This window comes from Desmodus rotundus, chromosome 8 (genome assembly GCF_022682495.2).
Source record: "Desmodus rotundus isolate HL8 chromosome 8, HLdesRot8A.1, whole genome shotgun sequence".
NCBI lineage: Eukaryota > Metazoa > Chordata > Mammalia > Chiroptera > Phyllostomidae > Desmodus > Desmodus rotundus.
Genome location: NC_071394.1, coordinates 35552481 through 35571710, shown reverse-complemented (window position 1 = coordinate 35571710; position 19230 = coordinate 35552481). Strand labels below are relative to the sequence as shown.

General features: G+C 42.3%; 1 pseudogene; it reads left to right on the top strand.

Moving 5' to 3' along the window:
* The first annotated feature begins 904 nt into the window (after positions 1–904).
* On the top strand, positions 905–4093 carry LOC139441092 (glyceraldehyde-3-phosphate dehydrogenase-like; annotated as a pseudogene).
* The last annotated feature ends 15137 nt before the right edge of the window (positions 4094–19230 follow it).

Below are 19230 nucleotides of genomic sequence, written 5' to 3'. Positions count from 1 at the left end.
GGGTAAGAACACAAAAGTAAATATGTAAATAAATAAATAAAGCATTATATACTAGAGAAAAAAGGCAATGTCATCTCTAGTTCTGTTCCACATCAAACTATAATTTGTCATCGAGTTATAGCTGTATTATTTTGCTTTGTTCCACAGTGAGACAGGAATCATGGCCGCTTTTTTGCCTCTTAAGAACAAGTGGAAGCAAGCTCAAACAGAGAAAACCATAAAAGAGAAGTTTTCAAAATACTAGTGTCTCAAAACATACTCAGAGATGGACTGAGAAGTGATCATAATAATTATAATACTTATAAAAATAGCTAGCACTTAGATTAGTCAGTTCTGGGCACTCGCCTGCACACTGTGAGCTTGCTTAACCCTCACCACAACCCTACAAAGAAGACACTGTTACTATTCGAATTTAATACATAGGGAAAAATAACCCATTTTTTTCATCTTCATCTCCAGAAAAAAAAAAAAAAAGACCGGAGGCTCTAACATTGTTGCTCACACTTTCATTGCTTGGTTCACCCCTCATTCGGATTTTTTTATCTTTCCAGCTTCTCCCAGCATGATTTAGAAGTGGAAAGAGGAAATCTTTTTTTTGTGATATATTTATTGATTATGCTATTACAGTTGTCCCTTTTCCACCCCTTCACTCAACTCCATCCTGCCCAACCCCTCCCTCCCACATTCCCCCCCTATAGTTCATGTCCATGGGTCATACTTATAAGTTGAGAGTAAATCTTTATGCCTTTCTCATGCAAAGGTTAATTCCACTAACACATATAACGCCCCGTTGTAATTTTTCAAAACAGGATGTGAATTTTTAATTTTGGTGAGAAATTATGCAAATAAGCACTGCCCAAAAGAACGCACACAACGGGGTGCAAAGGCGACAGGAAGGGGAACGATGAGGCCGGGCGTCCTCCGCCCGCAGTGGCAGCGACCTGCTGCCAGCATCCTCCTCAGTGCGCACAGAGCCAGGCTGCTATCAGGCAGCCCCGCGCAGCGGGTTCGGATCTGGCTCCAGGAGCCGGTTCTGCTGTGCAGCCAGCAGCCTCCTTTAATTGCTCTCCAGCCCACGTTCATTAACGTACGCCCATTCACAAGGCTGAGAAGGAAAACACTCGGAAGGGTGGCCCTTAGAGTCCCGCCTGGATGACACTTCCTATGTGGCAGTGCGCAGCAATGTGGCGCTAGCACCTTCTCATTCAGAGCAGCACTGACATATGTCTAGATGCAAAAAAGAAAAAAGAAACAGATTTTCCCGGAGTAAGTGGATCACTTGGTGGGAGTGGCACCTGAATCAAGGTAAGAGAGCAGGGGATAAATATTCAGGAGGTGTGAGAGAGGTATGTCTCCATTTATCTAAATAACATTAGAAGAACCTTAATCCAAAAAATCAAAAGCTCTGGGCCTTGGACAATTCTGCAAAGAAGACCACGGCTTCTGAGTGGCAGGTGCTGACCCATCCTATCATCCTAAGTAACCAGGGGCAGAGGCCACGGCTCGGTCTCCTCCGAGCTCAAGCTGGATCTGGGAGTTTAAGCCCCAGACATCGGATCAGTTTCCAAATGGACAGATTTAATGTGTTGGCATTTGTGGCCAAGAAACACATTCCTTTACAGAACACAGTTGTGTTCCAGAAAGACACTAGGCCCATCTACTTCACATTGCTGAGTGGCTTTTGCTTCTCAGGGATTCATCGTACCATTTTTTAAGCTGATCTCTGTCTTTTGAAAGACAAGCTGTCCATTTATTTTTTAAAAAGTAAACGGCTGGAAGTGACAGTTGCGCAACAATGTGAACGTACCCAGCGCCACTGAACTATACACACTTAGAAGGGACTAACATAGTCGACTTCATGTTAAGTGTATTTTACCACAACTCAAAAAATTTTACTTGGAAAAAATGTAAATGAAGACATATTTGAAAGTTTCATCTCTAATAATAGAGTACAGAGATATAATAATACTGACAAGAGTAATTTTACGTAAATATATTTCAATAGTAAATGACAAAACAGCAAATAAGAAGAGAGTTAATAAAAACAAATGTAAAGGGTTTTTTTCAGGCATAACATTTGCATAGGAACCTACAATTTCTCACTAGTACAAAGTGAAGGCATTTTTTTTCTAGAGATTGGGTTCAAAATATTAAATAGATCTAAGGGTTTTGGGGGATTCTTAACAAATCAAAAATCAAATCTCTTAAATCTGTGATTTATTTCAATTGTCTAAAATGATAGAAATGCTGTGTTTCAATTAAATTTTATATCATTTTACAAGAAATACCTTGAAAAGTTGGCAGATTTGCTTGGTGTCACCAACAGAACAGAAAATAGTCTAGAAATAAACCCAAATTCATTCAGAAATTTCGTATACAATAAAGGCGGACTTACTTGCCCTGGTCGGGTGACTCGGTTGGTTGGAGCATCATCCCATACACCAAAAGGTTATGGGTTCGATTCCCAGTCAGGGCATATACTTAGGTTGGGTTCGGTGCACAGGAGGCAACCAATTGATGTTTCTCTACCACATCAATGTTTCCCCTTCCTCCTTCCTCTAAATCTAAAATCAGTATACATATCCTTGGGTGAGGATTAAAAAAAAGTGGATTTTCTTTTGACAGTTGCCAGATGGGAGGGGCGTTGGGAGGATGGTGTAAAAAGGGAAAGGATTAAGTACAGATTGGTGGTATAAAATAGTTACCAGGGCCCTGGCTGGTGTAACTCAGTGGACTGAGTGCTGGTCTGAGAAACAAAGGGTTGCTGGTTTGATTCCCAGTCACTGTACTTGCCTGGGTTGCGGGCCAGGTCCCCAGTTGGGGGCTTTGAGATGTTCCTCTCCCTCTCTTTTTCCCTCTCTCCCCCCTCTCTAAAAATAAATAAAATCCCTAAAACAATGTTTAATGCATATTCTCTTTGGACTAGCAATTCCATATTTAAACATTTATCCTGCAGTTAGGCTCACACTTAGAACAAATGCTGTTTGTACAATACTTCACTGGAAACAACAGCATGTCTGGCTAAAGAACTGCTTAGGTAAATGAAATACTATGCAGCTCGTGAAATGTCTTCTACCCAATATGCGTAATGAAAAAAGGCAAGGGGCAGAGCAGCATGTATATGCCACCATTTGTATGTGTGTGACTTCTTAAGGGAAATACAAACACACATTTATACACACACACACCACACACACAGCTCAAATGTGCAGGATACTTCTCTGAACTGATACAAAGAAGCACCGGTAGCTCGCTGCTCCTCCTCTTGGACAGAGAGCCGCGTCTTCCTGCACAGCTGCCAGATGCAACCCTGAAACGTGCTGGTGAAGGTCAGAGTGAAGGATTTGGCCGTATTGGGTGCCTGGTCACCAGGGCAGCTTTTACCTCAGGCAGTGTTGATACTGTCGCCATCAATGACCCCTTCATCGACCTCAACTACATGGTCTACATGTTCCAGTATGATTCTACTCATGACAAGTTCAAAGGCACAGTCAAGGCTGAGAACGGAAAGCTCATCATCAATGGAAAGTCCATCTCCAAATTCCAGGAGCAAAATCCCACCATCAAATGGGGTGGTGCCGGTGCTGATTATGCTGTGGAGCCCACTGGTGTCTTTACTACCATGGGGAAGGCTGGGGCTCATTGAAGGGTGGAGCCAAGGGGGTCACCATCTCTGCCCCTTCTGTGGATGCTCCCATGTTTGTGATGGGTGTGAAGCATGACAAGTATGACAACTCCCTCGAGATTGTCAGCAATGATCCTGCACCACCAACTGCTTGCCCCCCTGGCCAAGGGCATCCATGACAACTTTGGCATCATGGAGGGACTCATGACCACAGTCCATGCCACTACTGCCACTCAGAAGACTGTGGATGGCCCCTCTGGGAATCTGTGGTGCAATGGTCAAGGGGCTGCCTAGAACATCATCCTTGCTTCTACTGGCACTGCCAAGGATGTGAGCAAGGTCATCCCTGAGCTGATTAATTTCCTTCAGATTGAAATGGTTGAACTGACATCTTTAGAAAAGAAACTGAAATACCACCCACCCCTGCAACACTATAGCATAAAAACAATGAAAACTCAGTCTCATTAGGAGTCAAAAAATATATATACACACACACACACGTAAGAGAGAAGACTAATGACTAGAATTGAACTCTTCTTTTGCCAGTTGTGTCAAATACACCCAGTTTTGAGGAAGTCTGTGGAGCAGGAGGACAAAACAATAGTTATCCATATGCAGGGAACAAAAGCTTTTAAAAGTATTTTCAGATAGAGGCAGGTTTTAATGAGGACACAGCTCTCAGGTTCTCCCCACCAACACCTAAGCTGTCACCTTAACACAACAATTTTCAAACATCATTCTAATCCCAGCCAAGCACAGCTCTCAGTAATCAGAATGTAGCTGAATAGGCAAAAAGCGTGGTAAGCAGTTAACAGCCCTTCCAATTTGGCCATTAAGGATATTAGTTTCGCTTTATTGTTTCCAAGACACGGTTCCTGCTGGGGCCAGCCTAAGGGCCCTGACCAAAGTAACACAAAGCTGGGGCCCAGGCCTCTTTGTCTGCAGGGGAAGCAAAGGAGCCCGGGCAGGTGCCCCAGAAAGGGCTGCCAGCAGGCCCGTGCCCCCTTCACCTCTGTCGGCCTCGGATGGCAGGGCAGGCACAGCAAAGGTGAGAAGGAATTTCGTCCTTGCCAGAGAGTCAGGAAGCACTTGATATGGTTCAGACCCAAAGATAAAAGCTGAAAAGAGAATTTTAATTCTCCAGAACTCTTTCAAGAGATCAGCCTACTATAATTATTGACGATTCACTGCTGTGAAGTCCCTTTGGGTCGCTTTTTGTTGACACGCATGAGATACTGGGATACACACATGGAAACAACACAAGTTGGTTGTCAGGCCCCCGCACCACCACCTTTCCAGTCTTCCCTCTCATTCCTCCCCTGCATGAACTCTGCTTTTCTCACCTCCTCACTCTTGCTTACCCTGTTCTCTCCTCATAAGACACCCCATTTCCAATCTACCTGTTGAACTATGTCCCAACCTCTCCCCGGCTGGGGTGGCTCAGTGGACTGTGTGCCGACCTGTGAACCGAAAGGGCGCCATTTCATTCCCACCCCGTCCGGGCACGTGCCTGGGTTGCAGGCCGGGTCCCCCGCTGGAGGCTGTGAGATGTTTCTCTCTCACAGCCATGTTTTTCTCCCTCTCCTTCTCTCCTCCTACCCCTCTCCCTGAAAATAAATAAATAAATAACATCTTTTTAAGAAAAGATTTTAAAGCAATTCCATAAAAAAGAAAGAAAGAAATATGTCCCATCGTTCAAGGTTTATTTCAAATCCCTTTACCAAACTGCCAAACCTCCTCTGAGCATCCAAGTCTCCTGAGATATCCCTGAACGCTAAGACATTTAATGCTGTACATTAAATACACACATATACATGTACATGCACACATATGTATGCGTACATCATTTTGAGAAGAATGTAACAGTTTAGATCACAGATCCTGAGTTGCTGGGTTGGGATCCCCGTGCACCTCTTACTGGGTGGCCTTCAGGAATTTACATAACCTCTCTACGCTGTCTAAGACTGAAGTTCAAAAAATCCTACTTATCGATTCATTCACTTTGTTCATTTACTATTTACTAAAAGTAAATTATGTGTCAGGCCCTGGCAAACAACTGGACAAGGTTTCATCCCCCCCTCAAGAATCCAGTGTATGAACAGGACCAGTGAAATCTAGACACAGTCAAAGTGGAAGTCGAACTCGTCATAAAATAACCCACAAATAAACCAGAAACAATTTCAGTGGGAAATGACATTAGTAGAAGGATTTCCAGAGCATTTTTGTGATACTCTCTAGCATAATGTTACACTGTGATTATGAATATTTTTGTAAGTGCAATTGTTTAAGTTTCTAGTGATATGAACATACGTCCTCGATCCCTAATTTAATTTTTATTTTTATTTCTTTTATTGTAGCAAATAATTTATTTTTAACATAAATATTTCTCCTGGACTGAGAACCATGTAGTGCTCTAGTATAAATAATGTCTAACAGCCCTGGCCGGTGAGGCTCAGTTGGTCGGAGCACCATCCCATGCGCTGAAAGATCAAGTCCAATCCCTGGTCAGGGCCGGTACCTAGGCCCCAGGTTTGTGCTCTGTGCCCATCCAGAACACACGGGAGGCAGCCAGAGGCAATCAGTTCATGTCTCTCTCTCTCTCTCTCTCTCTCTCTCTCTCAATCTCCAATAAATATATGCTTGGGTGAGGAATAAAAAATTAAACAATTAAATAAATAATGTACTATATATAGATACATATATAAATTCATCTTTCTTCTATGACTGAGGATTTTGCCAGGCCTCAGTCATGATTCAGGCCTCCGCCTCATTATCTACTTTCTGACCACAGTGCTACACCTAGAATAAGAAACACAAAAATAAGAAACCTAGTTGAATGGATGACCACCTTGTGATATCCTTAAAATAGTTTTATTTATTTTTAATAAACTTATAATATGACATTTTCATAAAAGTGCTTTGTATTTCTAAATGAATACTCAGAAAATATTTGAGTATCCAAAAATCAGCTGCATTTTTATATGCCAATAACAAACTAACAGAAAAGGAAATTAAGAAAACAACCGCACTCACAATTGCTACAAAAAGAATAAAATACTAGGAATAAACTTACCAAGGATGTAAAAGACCTGTACATGGAAAATAATGAGACTGAAGAAAGAAATTGAAGAGGATACAAATAAGTGGAAGCACATACATGATCGTGGATGGGAAGAATTAACATCGTTAAAATCCATGCCACCCAAAGCAATCTATAGATTCAATGCAATTCTTATCAAGATTCCAGTGATATATTTCACAGAACTAGACAAAATATTTCAAAAATTTATATTGACCCACAAAAGGCCCTGCAGAACAATAGCAATCCTGAAAAAGTAGAACAAAAAGTTAGAGGAATCACATTACCTAGTACCAAACTATACTGTAAGTCCATAGTAATCAAAACAGCATGGTACTGGCATAAAAACAGACACATAGATCAATGGAACAGAATAGAGAGCTCAGAAATAAACCCACACCTTTATAGTCAATTAATATTCAACAGAGGAAGCAAGCACATACAACGGGCCAAAGAGAGTATATTCAATAAATGGTGTTGGGAAAATTGGACGGATGTGTGCAGAAAAATGAAACTAGGCCACTTTCTTACACCACACACAAGAATAAACACAAAATGGGTCAAAGACTTAAATATTAGACCTGAAACCATAAAAATCTTAGAAGAAAACATAGGTAGAAAAATCTTAGACATCGCTAGTAGCAATTTTTTATTGGATATATCTCCCCAGGCAAGGGAAACAAAAGAAAAAAATAAACAAATGGGACTATATCAAACTAAAAAGTTTTTGCAAAGCAAACTAAACCATTAAAAAATAAAAAGAGCCCTGGCTGGTATGGCTCAGTGGTTGAGTGCCAGCCTATGAATCAAAGGGTCATTGGTTCGATTCCTGGTCTAGGACACAGGCCTGGGTTGCAGGCCAGGTCCCCCGTGGGGGTTGCACAAGAGGCAACCACACATGGCTGTTTCTCTCACTCTCTTTCTCCCTTCCCCTCTCTCTAAAAATAAATAAAATCTTTAAAAAATAAAAATAAAATAAAAAATAAAAAGACAAGCCACAGAATGGGAGAACATATTCACCAATACATCTGATGAGGCATTAATATCCAAAATTTATAAAGTACTTAACAAAACTCAACACAGAAAAAACAAACAGCCCAATTAAAAAATGGGCAAACCTGAATAGACACTTCCCCACAGAGGACATACAGATGGCCAATAGACATATGAAAAGATGTTCAACATCACTAATGATCAGAGAAATGCAAATTAAGAATGAGATGCCATCTCACATTTGTCAGAATGTCTATTATCAATAAATCAACAAACAACCAGTGCCGGTGAGGATGTGGAGAAGGGGAACCCTTTTGCACTGTTGGTGGGAATGCAGATTGGTGCAGCCACTATGGAAAGCAGTATGGCAATACCTCAAAAAATTAAAAATGGATCTGCTTTTTGACTCAGCGATCCCACTTCTGGGAATATATACAAAGGAAATCAAAACACTATGTGAAAGAACATTGCAGGAACTATTATAAAGGACACATGGACAAAATCAGGGGGGATGGTGGGGGTGGGGGAGGGAGGTGGGTTCAGCTGGGGTGGGGGGGAGGGAAGGGGAGAAAAGGCACACAACTGTAATTGAATAACAATAAAAATAAATAAATAAAGAAAGAAAGAAAGAAAGAAAGAAAGAACATAAGTACCCATCTGTTCATTGCAGTGTTATTTACAATCACCAAGATATGGAAGCAGCCCAAGTGTCCATCAACTGATGAGTGGATTAAACAAGCATTTACACAATGGAATACTACTTGGCCGTAAAAAAGAAGAAAATTTTACCCTCTGCAACAGTATGGACAGACCTGGAGAACATTATGCTAAGTGAAATAAGTCAGTCAGAGAAAGACAAATACCATATGATCTCACTTATATGTGGAATCTAATGAACAAACTGAACTAACAAGGAAAACAGAGACAGACTCATAAATGGAAAGCAGATGACAGCTATGGTAGGGGGTGATAAGGGAGTGGAGGGATTGAGCAAAAAGGAAAAAGGACTCATGGACATGGACAATAGTGCAGTGATTGCTGGGGGAAAGGGAGTTTAAGGGGACTAACTGGTAATGGAAAAAATACAATAAAAGTTTAAAAAGTAATAATAATGCTCTTGGTGCTAAAAGGTAGAATTGGAGTTGGGGGCAAATTTGTAGGTTCCAGACAATTTGTTCTTTACTAATAGAAGTTTTATTCTAATTAAACCACCAACAATACAAACAATAAAAAATTGATTGTGGCCCTGTCTGAGTGGCTCAGTTGATTGGAGCATCATCCTGTACACCTCTGGGTTGCAGGTTCAATCCCTGGGTCCCGGCACATACCTAGGCTGCAGGTTCGATCCCCTGTCGGGGCGCATACTATAGGTGGCTGATCAATGTTTCTCTCTCACATTGATGTTTCTCTCACTCTCTCTCCCTTCCTTTCTCTCTAAAACCAATGAATATATCCTCAGACGAGGATTTAAAAAAATTGTAATTGATTGTGCTTTCTGTCTTTACAAGAACGATGTAAAAGTGTCTTCCTCTTATTTGGAGGCCAGGCTGCCTGCCTTTCTTCTTGCTTGGCAGAACTACGCCAGCTTGCAGCTATACAGGATCCTTTTCTACCTAGCAACTGGTTTTAAAAACAAAGAAACAAAAAAAGTTTGCCATTGGCCAGATCTCTACTTGGAAACAGGAATAAATTCACTAGTCTTAATTTTAGCTCCTGGGACTGCATCTTAGCAGAGAGAAGGAAGAGTGTAATTTCCAGCGCATATTACCTCTAACTTGTGTGAACTCCACGAAAGAGAGACTCACAGTGGGTAAATGAAGAAGAAAAAGAAGGACTTGACTTCATGACACATTTAACTCTTTCCTCAACAGAAATGTCTCTGTTTTCCTAGTTCATGTAGCTCATGGTGAGACAGGGGATAACAGACTTTAAAAAGCGACAACCTTTGGTGTGATATTTTGTTTAAAAATGGGAGTGAGCTCATCGCTGGTAGAAAAAGCCCCGCGGTGTGCCTGCACTGTCCTGTGCTGGCCAAGCTCAGCATGAGGGGGAACGAGCACCAACACTTTAAATCTCTTCGAGGTTTTCAAAGCAGGTTCACTCATGTCTTATTCATCTTCCCACAAACCCTATATTGGGCTAACATGATCCGTACAAGGGATTTAGTGACTTATCCAAGGTCACAGTGGGTTTTCAACAAGTCCAGGAATCGAGTCCAGGTTTCCAATGTCTACTGGCTGATCCCCTCTCCCCCACGTCTCACCCTGTGCTATTCTCATCAGTGTTGATGCCCATGCTGAAAATAGAACCCCTACTCCTGCCAAAAGCTCGTCCCTTCATTGTCCCACAGACAGGGTGTCAGAAGATGGCAATGGCCCACCAGGCCTATCTCCAGATGTCCCCTGAATTATGCTGCCAGGTTTAGCAAAAGAGTAATACGAGACATCCAGTTAAATTTGAATTTCAGATAAATGATAACGAATTGTTTAGTGTAAGTACGGCCCATGCCATATTTGGGACATACTTATACTAAAAATGTTTTTGCTATTTCTCTGAAATCCAGTTTAACTAGACCGCCCCTGTACAGTATCTGGCAACTTTGCCCCCCCTATCCCGCCCAGCAACCCCGCCCCACATCTACTCTCAGGCCCCCACACAGGAATGCACCAAAAGCAGGAAACTCACCCAGGACAGAAAACATCACAGACACGTGGGAAGGTTGTTCTCAATTCAATGATGCAAAATGGTTCTCCAATTCAAGCCTCAGAGATTTAGGCTCTTAGGAATTTTACAATGAGCTTTTAAAAAATGTAATGATGTTTATGGAGCTTTTTCCTAATTACAAAAGTAACATGTGTGCATCTCCCATCTCACTTTTCTACACTGTGACCAAATAACAGTGTCTATGTCCCTTCCTCCTTGAACAGGGACAAGCTCGTGACTAGCACCCAGTAGAAGCAGCAAAAGTGACCCTTCACAGCTTCCAAGGCCAAATCAGAAAAGGCAAGGCAACGTCTGCCTTGCTCACAGTACCATGCACCCCTGGTGCCCTGAGCTGCCACGTAAGAACTACACTGAGGTCACCATGCTGGGAGGGAGCCACACTATGTGTAGGAGTTGCACGTGGAGGCAGATCCGGTCTTCCAGTCCCCCTGGCCCAGGGTTCAGACATGTCAGTGAAGGGCCTTCAGACGGTTCCAGCCCCCAGACCTTGGGCCATCCCCAGACTCCAATTCTTCCCACCTGAGTTTGAAACACGAAGCAGAGACAAGCTGACCCTGCTATGACCTTTTGAAATTCTTGGCCCATAGATTCCGTTACCATTGTAAAAGGACTGTTGCCTTTGCCATTACATTTACTGTGGTCTGTTATCAGCAATAGCAACTGAAACACACTGCATGCCCATTGCAGAAAAATCAAAAAAGAAAATAATCGTTGGTAAGTCTACACACAAAGGCAATTGCTTTCAAAATGTTGAGATATGTTCTTCCAATCATTTTTAATGGCTATACGCATACTTTTTCCTTCTTAAACAGAGCACAGGTCTGATTTTTGGTTTCAACTGTATTACTTAAAAAAAAGTCTTTCCAGCCCTGGCTGGGTTAGACCATTGTCCCAAAATGCCAAGGTTGTGGGTTTGATCCCTGGTCAGGGTACACACAAGAATCAACCAATGAGTGTATAAACAAGTAGAACAACATATCATTGTTCTCTCTCTCTCTCTCTCTCTCTCTCAAATCAATAAATCTTAAAGAAAAAAATTTTAAGTTAGAAAAAAATTAAAATTCTTTTTAAAACAAGAAGGAGTCTTTCCATGTCACCGAACAATTTTGTCTTGGACAGTACTAAGTGTAAGGGCTATTATTGAACACTTAGGCCATTTCTAATCTTTTATTACTATGAATACAGCTGCACGGAACATCCCTAAACACACCTCTTTCCACTCATATGATTTTTGCCTTAAAATAATTCCTAGAAGTAGACTTGTTAGGTCAAAAGGCTTCCATATTTCTGAGGCTTGATCACACAAACTTTCCTCCAGAAACAGCGATCCTTCCCACGAGCAGGCTATGTCGTTTTATGCTGCCAACATAAAACGTGGTCACACACTTTCTCACATTCTCCCCAGCAACAGATAGTCCGATTGTCTTACATGTTGCCGATTCTGCCCGAGCCAGGGGGCTCAGCTGGTTGGAGCAGGTTCGATCAGCTGGCACAAAAAGAGAAGTGACTGAGGACCCAGGCATTAATAATGAGAGTTATTATTATAACAATGACCAATATCGACTCAGACACTCTGCCGAGCACTTTACATGCATTTTCTCATGATTCTCACAATAACATTTTAGAGAACTCCATTTAATGTTTGCAATTTACAGTCGAGGAAACAGCCTGCAGGAGTCAGATGCCTAGTAAACGCTGTGCTCTGAGGCTGGGCCTCCACCTGAGCTCCGGAACACGCACCGTCACCGCCTCCCCAGGCAACCCGCCTAACCTCTCCAAGCCTCAACCTCCATACCGGGTCTTGTGAAGATTAAGTGACATCATGTGCATATAGTGCTTAGCACAGTCCCGGCACAAAGTACACCCTTCATAAGAGGTATGTCATAAACCACAAGGTGTGCTGCTGAGGATGTTGAGAAACTGGAGCCCTCGTGCACTGTTGGTAGGAATGCAGATTGGCGCAGCCACTGTGGGAAGCAGCGTGGAGGTTGCTCAAAAAATTAAAGCTAGAACTGCCATACGATCTAGCAATCCCACCTCTGGGTACTTATCTCCAAGAATTAAAATCAGGGCCTCAGAGAGACACCAGCACTATTCACCACAGCCAAGCTGTGGGCACAACCTAAATGTCCATCTGTAAATTAATTAATAAAGTGTGGTCTATACATATAATAGAATATTATTCAGTCTTTAAAAAGAAGGAAATCCTGTCATATGCTACAGTATGGATGAACCTTGAGAACATGATGCTAAGTGACATAAGCCAGTCATAGAAAAACAAATACCTTGTGATTCCACTTACATGAGGTTCTGAAGTAGTCAGACTCTCAGAATCCAAGAGTGGAACGGTAGCTGCCTGATGCTGGGGGCAGGGGAGAGGGGGCAGTTAACACACAATGGGCACACGGTTTCCGTGAAGCAAGATGAATGGGCTCCAGGGATCCGCTGCATGACATTGTACCTAGAGTCTGTAATAATGTATTATATACTCCAAAATTTGTAAAGAGGGTAGATCTCATATTACGTAGTCTTACCACACACAAAAATTAAAATAAATGAAGACGAACCTTTATAGTTATTTTTTTAAGCATAAGTCAGCCTCTCATCATTACCATGTGACCTCTATCACAGCAGGAGGGCTGCACCAGCGTATAAATATACCTTTCTCCACCAATAGGCATTTTTTCCTAATCTTCCCCACAGTGTGATTTTAACGGTACAGATGTGGTGTTTCTGTACTGTGTCCCGTTGGACACGCTCTATTAAAACATCTAAGATATTGTGGTCCCCACCCCACCGAGAACCAGTGACCTTGGGAGTGACTGTGCTTCCACCACCCTTCCAAGCCTCCCTCCTTGAGAATGCTTGGTCTCTGTAACCACAAAAGCCTCCACTGGACGCATGTCTCACATGACCTTCCACCCCCAACCCTAACGCGATTCCTCTGAACAGTGTCACGCGTTGCAGCCACAGCGGTTGCAGGACGTCCACTTGGACCTAGTCCCTATTGTGACATTTGGAAGCCTCATAAAAAACAAATACACAAGCTAAGGCAAAACTATTGATCACCTATTTCTTCTAACACTTTTAAAGAGGAAAGAATTATCACGGACAACTTTTGAATAGATGAGCCTGGACAAATATCTGGTCTGGGCCAAATCAATATGACCTTCCCTGGGTTTTCCCCACCATTTTATGATATATAATCGATCTAATGGCAAAAACCGACAGAGAAATGACGCTACACCACACTGTGGAGTCATTAAATCATTGGCTAACGAGTCCTCTGCACTACATCACAAGATGACAAGCCCTCTCAGGCCTCTAAATTTTCATTTAAATAATCTAATGTTCTGCTCCAGGTCAGGAAGATTTTGTGTTCATTAATTGTGCTGAGTTGGGGGGGTTGCTGAGTATTAAGAAATAAAAATGATCATTTAACAACCAGGACAGAGGATAATCCATTGCTGGAAATAGAATCCTCAACCAGCTTGGAAGGTTTACTATGGAAGAAAATGTACTCAGGCAAACGCCAGTGACCTGCCACTTTGCCAGAATAGTCTTCTTCCTGGTATGTGTTTTGGACTGAATTCTTTTAATTTATCAAACGCAGCCTCACCCCACCCTTCAATTTCTTCTAGTGAGTTGAGCCTTGGTAACATGCCGCCAGCTTGAGGCAATATAATATTAACCCCATGACATTCATATTTACTATACGAATGTTGTTGAGGTTGCTGTTCACTATGTAATACGATGTCCTCTACAAGACAGAATAAATTCTCCAGGAAGAGTTGTGCGTCTCCTAAGAAGCCAGCTTATTATTAGATAAAAACCAAGAACAGTAGAGACTTGGCATTTGCAGATTGGATCTTGGTATTTTCAACTGCTCGAAAGAGAAGAGTCGGATGAGCCTCCTATCTGACTCACAACGGCTGTGAAGCTGGAGTGTGGTCTGACACTCTGGCTGTAAGTGAGCCTGGTGCCCCAGTGGGCACGTGTAAGTGCAGCTTTGTTCCCTGAGGTATGCAGTGACCCTCCTTGCTCTTCACCACATGCCCTGCCTGGTCATGCTTTCCCCCTCAAGCTCACTGATGGAAAACTCGGAGTCAATTTTATGCCCCTCTTCTAAAGTTCGCTAGACTTCACTGTATCAACTCTGGGTTCAATCCCATCCTTTTTAACGACTCCACCTAAATGCAAATAAGTGTAGAGTTTGCAGGTGCCTTTCCCGAAGGGCCCAGTGGTCTGCACAGTGTCATTTCACCTTGAACAAGGTCAGAGAGCTCAGCTCTGTGGGAACCCCTGAGCTGAGCTCTGCAACTGGACAGAATTGAGCAAAATAGGGCAGCTCTCCCTAGCTCACGGTCGCGTCACAACCGGAAATGCTCAGGGCAAGGAAAGGGTTCTGTACTGGTTGAGAAGAGGGATGAGAAAAAGTGAAAAAAAAACTGGAAATGTTCATTTTTACCCCATATTGAGAGAAAGAGGTCATCTCTCCCAGCAAATGAGGGGGAAAGAGACAATTCCGGCACATTGGGTTGAGAGAGTTACTTTTGGGTATTTCCAGCAGAGGGCGCTCTGTTATCGGTAAAAAGAACAGCGGAGTGCTCCACTTCCTAGGGGAGAATCCAGAGAAAGCACGTGTTGGTTGCCCACCCAGCTCCAAAATTTCTATACAGAAGGCACTTGGGGTAACATGCTGGGTGGAAGCCAGGAGGGATTGGAAGGTGTGTTTACATAGAAGGGGGAGATGGAGTGGAACTGCCCATAGAAATCCTTGGAGCTTTAATAGCCCTTCCCAACAAGTCACTCCTTAGAACAGTCACCAAAAACAGGTAAACTATTTCCATCAACTAAGACCTATTTTATTAATAATTTCCCCCAATATGTCATATCATTGAATCCTTCTGAACTTTAGGCATTCACTCAATACTCTCATTTTAAGCACTTTTTATGGGCAAACAAGATGCCAGATGCCGTCCGTGGAGTCTGGAAACGTGCAAATTCAGTCTCTGTCCACATGAGTTTATAATCGAGAAGTGGGGTTTAGACAGCTACACACATCACCACATTCTGCAAGTCAGAACATGGCCAACACTACCAGAAAGTCACAAGCAGATCACAGCAGGAAAGCACTGTTCCCCGTGAAGCTGCGGAGAGTAATGAAGAAACCATGGTGGTTAGGGGCTCAGCAGCCTCTACTCTCCGGCAGTCTCCAGAGACTGACCCACCTCCTGTTATCACAGACACCAAAATCCCTCTGAGGTGAGAACTGGTAAAATTCATTACAATTAGCCTTGGAGAACTTCCAGGTGTGATATTAGGACCTTGTGTGTCTTTAATCCTCACGACAACCATACAAGGTAAACGCTGTTATTCTGGCAGATGCGGACACTAAGCTGAGCTCCGTGGTTACCTGTTCAATGGCATCGTAGTCCCGCTTCGAACCTAAATCTAAGACAGAAGCTCACGTGGTTCTCATGACTCCATTTTGCTTCTCTCAAGTGTAACAGACCCCTGGTAATTGTATTTTATTAAAACACAGTGTTCTGAAGGGAAAGCATGTAAGAGCTAAAGGAGCAAAGCCTTGATAAACTGCAGGCCCTTGGGGGAGAAAGGAGGGATTTTAAAGATGGTCCTGATTACGTGTCCCAGAGGCACACAGGTCTGTGATTTACCCCTAAGGTCTCTGGTTTCTCTGGCTATACTTTTTCTCTCAACAAAACCACTAGTTAGCCGCCTTTTTGGATTATTAATAACAGTAATTCTCAGCTGGCCTTAAACGATTATCTAGGACCTTTGCACTGAAAGCCAAGAGTCCCAAAAGGAAAACGGTGCGTGTACTTTTCCCACAATCCTGTAGGTGGCGCCCATGCACTGGTTTCAACAGAAGGAACCCAGCATTGCCCTTATAGAAATCCGAGGAGGCAGACAGCAGACATCAAATGTAAAAACTCCTTTTATTCTAAGTGAGAAAGAAGGAAGGAAGTTTAACCTTGCTTCCTGAGCCTTCACCTAAAAAATTCTCCCTTTTAATAATGTTTATGTTCACCAGCAGGGGCCATATCCTGTGCGCGGAAGAAGCGCCAGCGTCTAAAGACACCTCTGAGCCTCAACAGCCATAAGATCTTGAACAGACACCTAACTTCTAAAGGTCCCTGTATCTCACCTAGAAAATAGGAAGGGTAGTCTAGACAGCTTCTAAAGTCCCTTCACACTCACAGATTTTATTTTGTTCCCTCCCCCTACCTCCAAAAAAGAAAGAAAAGAAAAGAAAAGAGAAAGAAACCTGAATGGTCCCTAAGGAGAGTAAAAGGAATTTGTAAAATCAAAGTTGAAAGGGACTATGAGGGGTGATCCAGCTCAGAAAGCCATTGCATTCTTGGAATCCTCTACAGGTCTCCCCAAAATGCTGTTGGCCCCCAGGAGTCCTCAGTGTACTCATCCACAGGAAGCCTGTGTGACTACTGAAAAGTTCAATGCTGAATTTCTGTGCTGGGCCTCACCCTACATCCTCAGGTCAGTCTCACCCCGCCAGTCAGGTGTCCATTTACCAGGAAGAGTGATAATGCCCCCCACTTCACATATTCACACATATGCACACCCCCAGAATTTCCATGCCCCCTCGAATCCTATCTAGAAGGAAATGAAATGCTCCAGCTGGGTCTAACTAAAGTGGAGTCAATGAAACTGTCACCTTTGTTGTTCCAAGTACTATACCTTTCTTATTTCACATTCTGAATAGCCACACTGCACTACAGATTCCAAAACACCTCTAGTCAACAAAACTTCTGAGCAGACACCTAACTTCTAAGGGTCCCTGTATCTCACCTAGAAAATAGGAAGGGTGCTCTAGACAGTTTCTAAAGTCCCTTCACACTCATAAATTTTATTTTGTTCCCTCCCCCCCTCCAAAAAAAAAAAGAAAGAAAGAAAAGAAAAAGAAGAAAAAGAAACCTGAATGGCCCCTAAGGAGAGTAAAAGGAATTTGTAAAATCAAAATTGAAAGGGACGATGAGGGGCTTCAGAGGAAGCCACATGATCCAATATGCCTATTGAGAACTTGATATGGGGCCAGTGGGACTGAGGAACTAAATTATTTTAATTTATATAATTTAAATTGAAAACCAGGTACTCAATTAAGTTATTGGAAATTTTTAAAATATATTTGAAAAACACAGACATGTGAATCTACTTTTTCTCTTTTTTAAAAGATTTTATTTGTTTATTTTTAGAGAGATGAGAAGGGAGGGAGAGAGAGAAGGAGAGAAACATCAATGTGTGGTTGCCTCTGGAGCACCCCCTACTGGGGATCTGGCCTGTAACCCAGGTATGTGCCCTGACTGGGAATCGAACAGGCCACCCTTTGGTTTGCAGTCCAGCACTCAATCCACTGAGCCACACCAGCCAGGGCTGAATCTACTTTTTCTACTGTGAATTTTATGAAATCTAAATGCAGATAAAGTGTTTCCAATGAAAATTTAGCTTCAAGACTGATATGGGCTCTAAGTGTAAAATACACACTGGATTTCAAAAATTTCATATAAAGTATGTAAATATCTCAATAATGTTTATGTTGATTACATGTTGAAAAGCTATTTTAAATACATCGAGTTCAATAAAATATATTATTAAAAATAATTTTATCTTTTTTTACTTAATTAATGGACCTACTAGAAAATGTAAAATTACATTTATGGCTTCTATTATTTAGTAGATCATTCTGCTCCAAATTATTCCAAGTAGCTGCTAGTCTGTGAGTCTTTCCTGTGCAAACTTGTCCAGCTGGGTTTTCAGATTCCAGTGTAGAGCTTTATATTAATCCCCTTTACATTTGTTTCTTGGATCTGTTTCATTATTCTAGCTAGGCCATATGGTCTTTTGGAATTTTGATCCTACATATGTGTAATCCCCTTCAACTTCATGTTATCCACAAATTTGATTAAGTAAAATTTATATTCATCCAACTCTATTAAAATATTGACAACATCAAACCTAAAGACATTATTAGAAATCACTTTTCATGTTAGAAATAACCCATTAATTAAGCATTACCTTGGATGTTGGATATACTTTTTTTTAGCTACATACTAATTCGCCTAATTGGAACAGCATACAGTTCTTACTGTATTGCCCTGGTCTGCTCCCAAAGAAATGATGGGTGGGAGAGGGCAGCAATCAGGAGCTCTGGGGCCATTAGCAAAGCTGTGGACAGGGTTGGGGTAGGCCTAAGACTGGGGGTGAGGCATCTAAGAAGACTAAACTCTGAGATAAGCAAGACTGCAGCTTGAGAGAGCAGACTGTCCCCAAAACTGGTTTGGGCTTTCTGATAACAGGGGGAGAAATGCCCCTGAGGCCTGAATGGTAGAACTGAGATCTGCAAGTAAGCTGGCCAGGTGGGAGGCAGGCAACCCTGGTGGAAGTTCAGGGTGAGTCAGCGGTTCCCTTTAACTCTCAATTTCCTTTGCCTCCCTGTCTTAGGGTTACAGAATCTTAAGACATTCTTAGACAGAATCTTAGATATCCTTTCATTCAAACTTCTAGTGTGTTCTGTAACATACTGTATGTACCTCCCTGAAAAATTGGTTTTTCCAGCCATCTAATCGCTGTTCAACACGTTCACCAGCAGGGGGCTCATTTCATTGTGGGGAGGGGTGTGTGTGTGGAACAAACCTTGAATTGTTAAGGAAATGAAGTGGAAATCTGAGTCCTTACAATTCCAACTCACTGGTCTTATTTCTGCCTTCTGAATAAACCTAATTCTTCTTCCACAAGACAGTTAATAGTGACATTTCAAGGCAGTAAATGA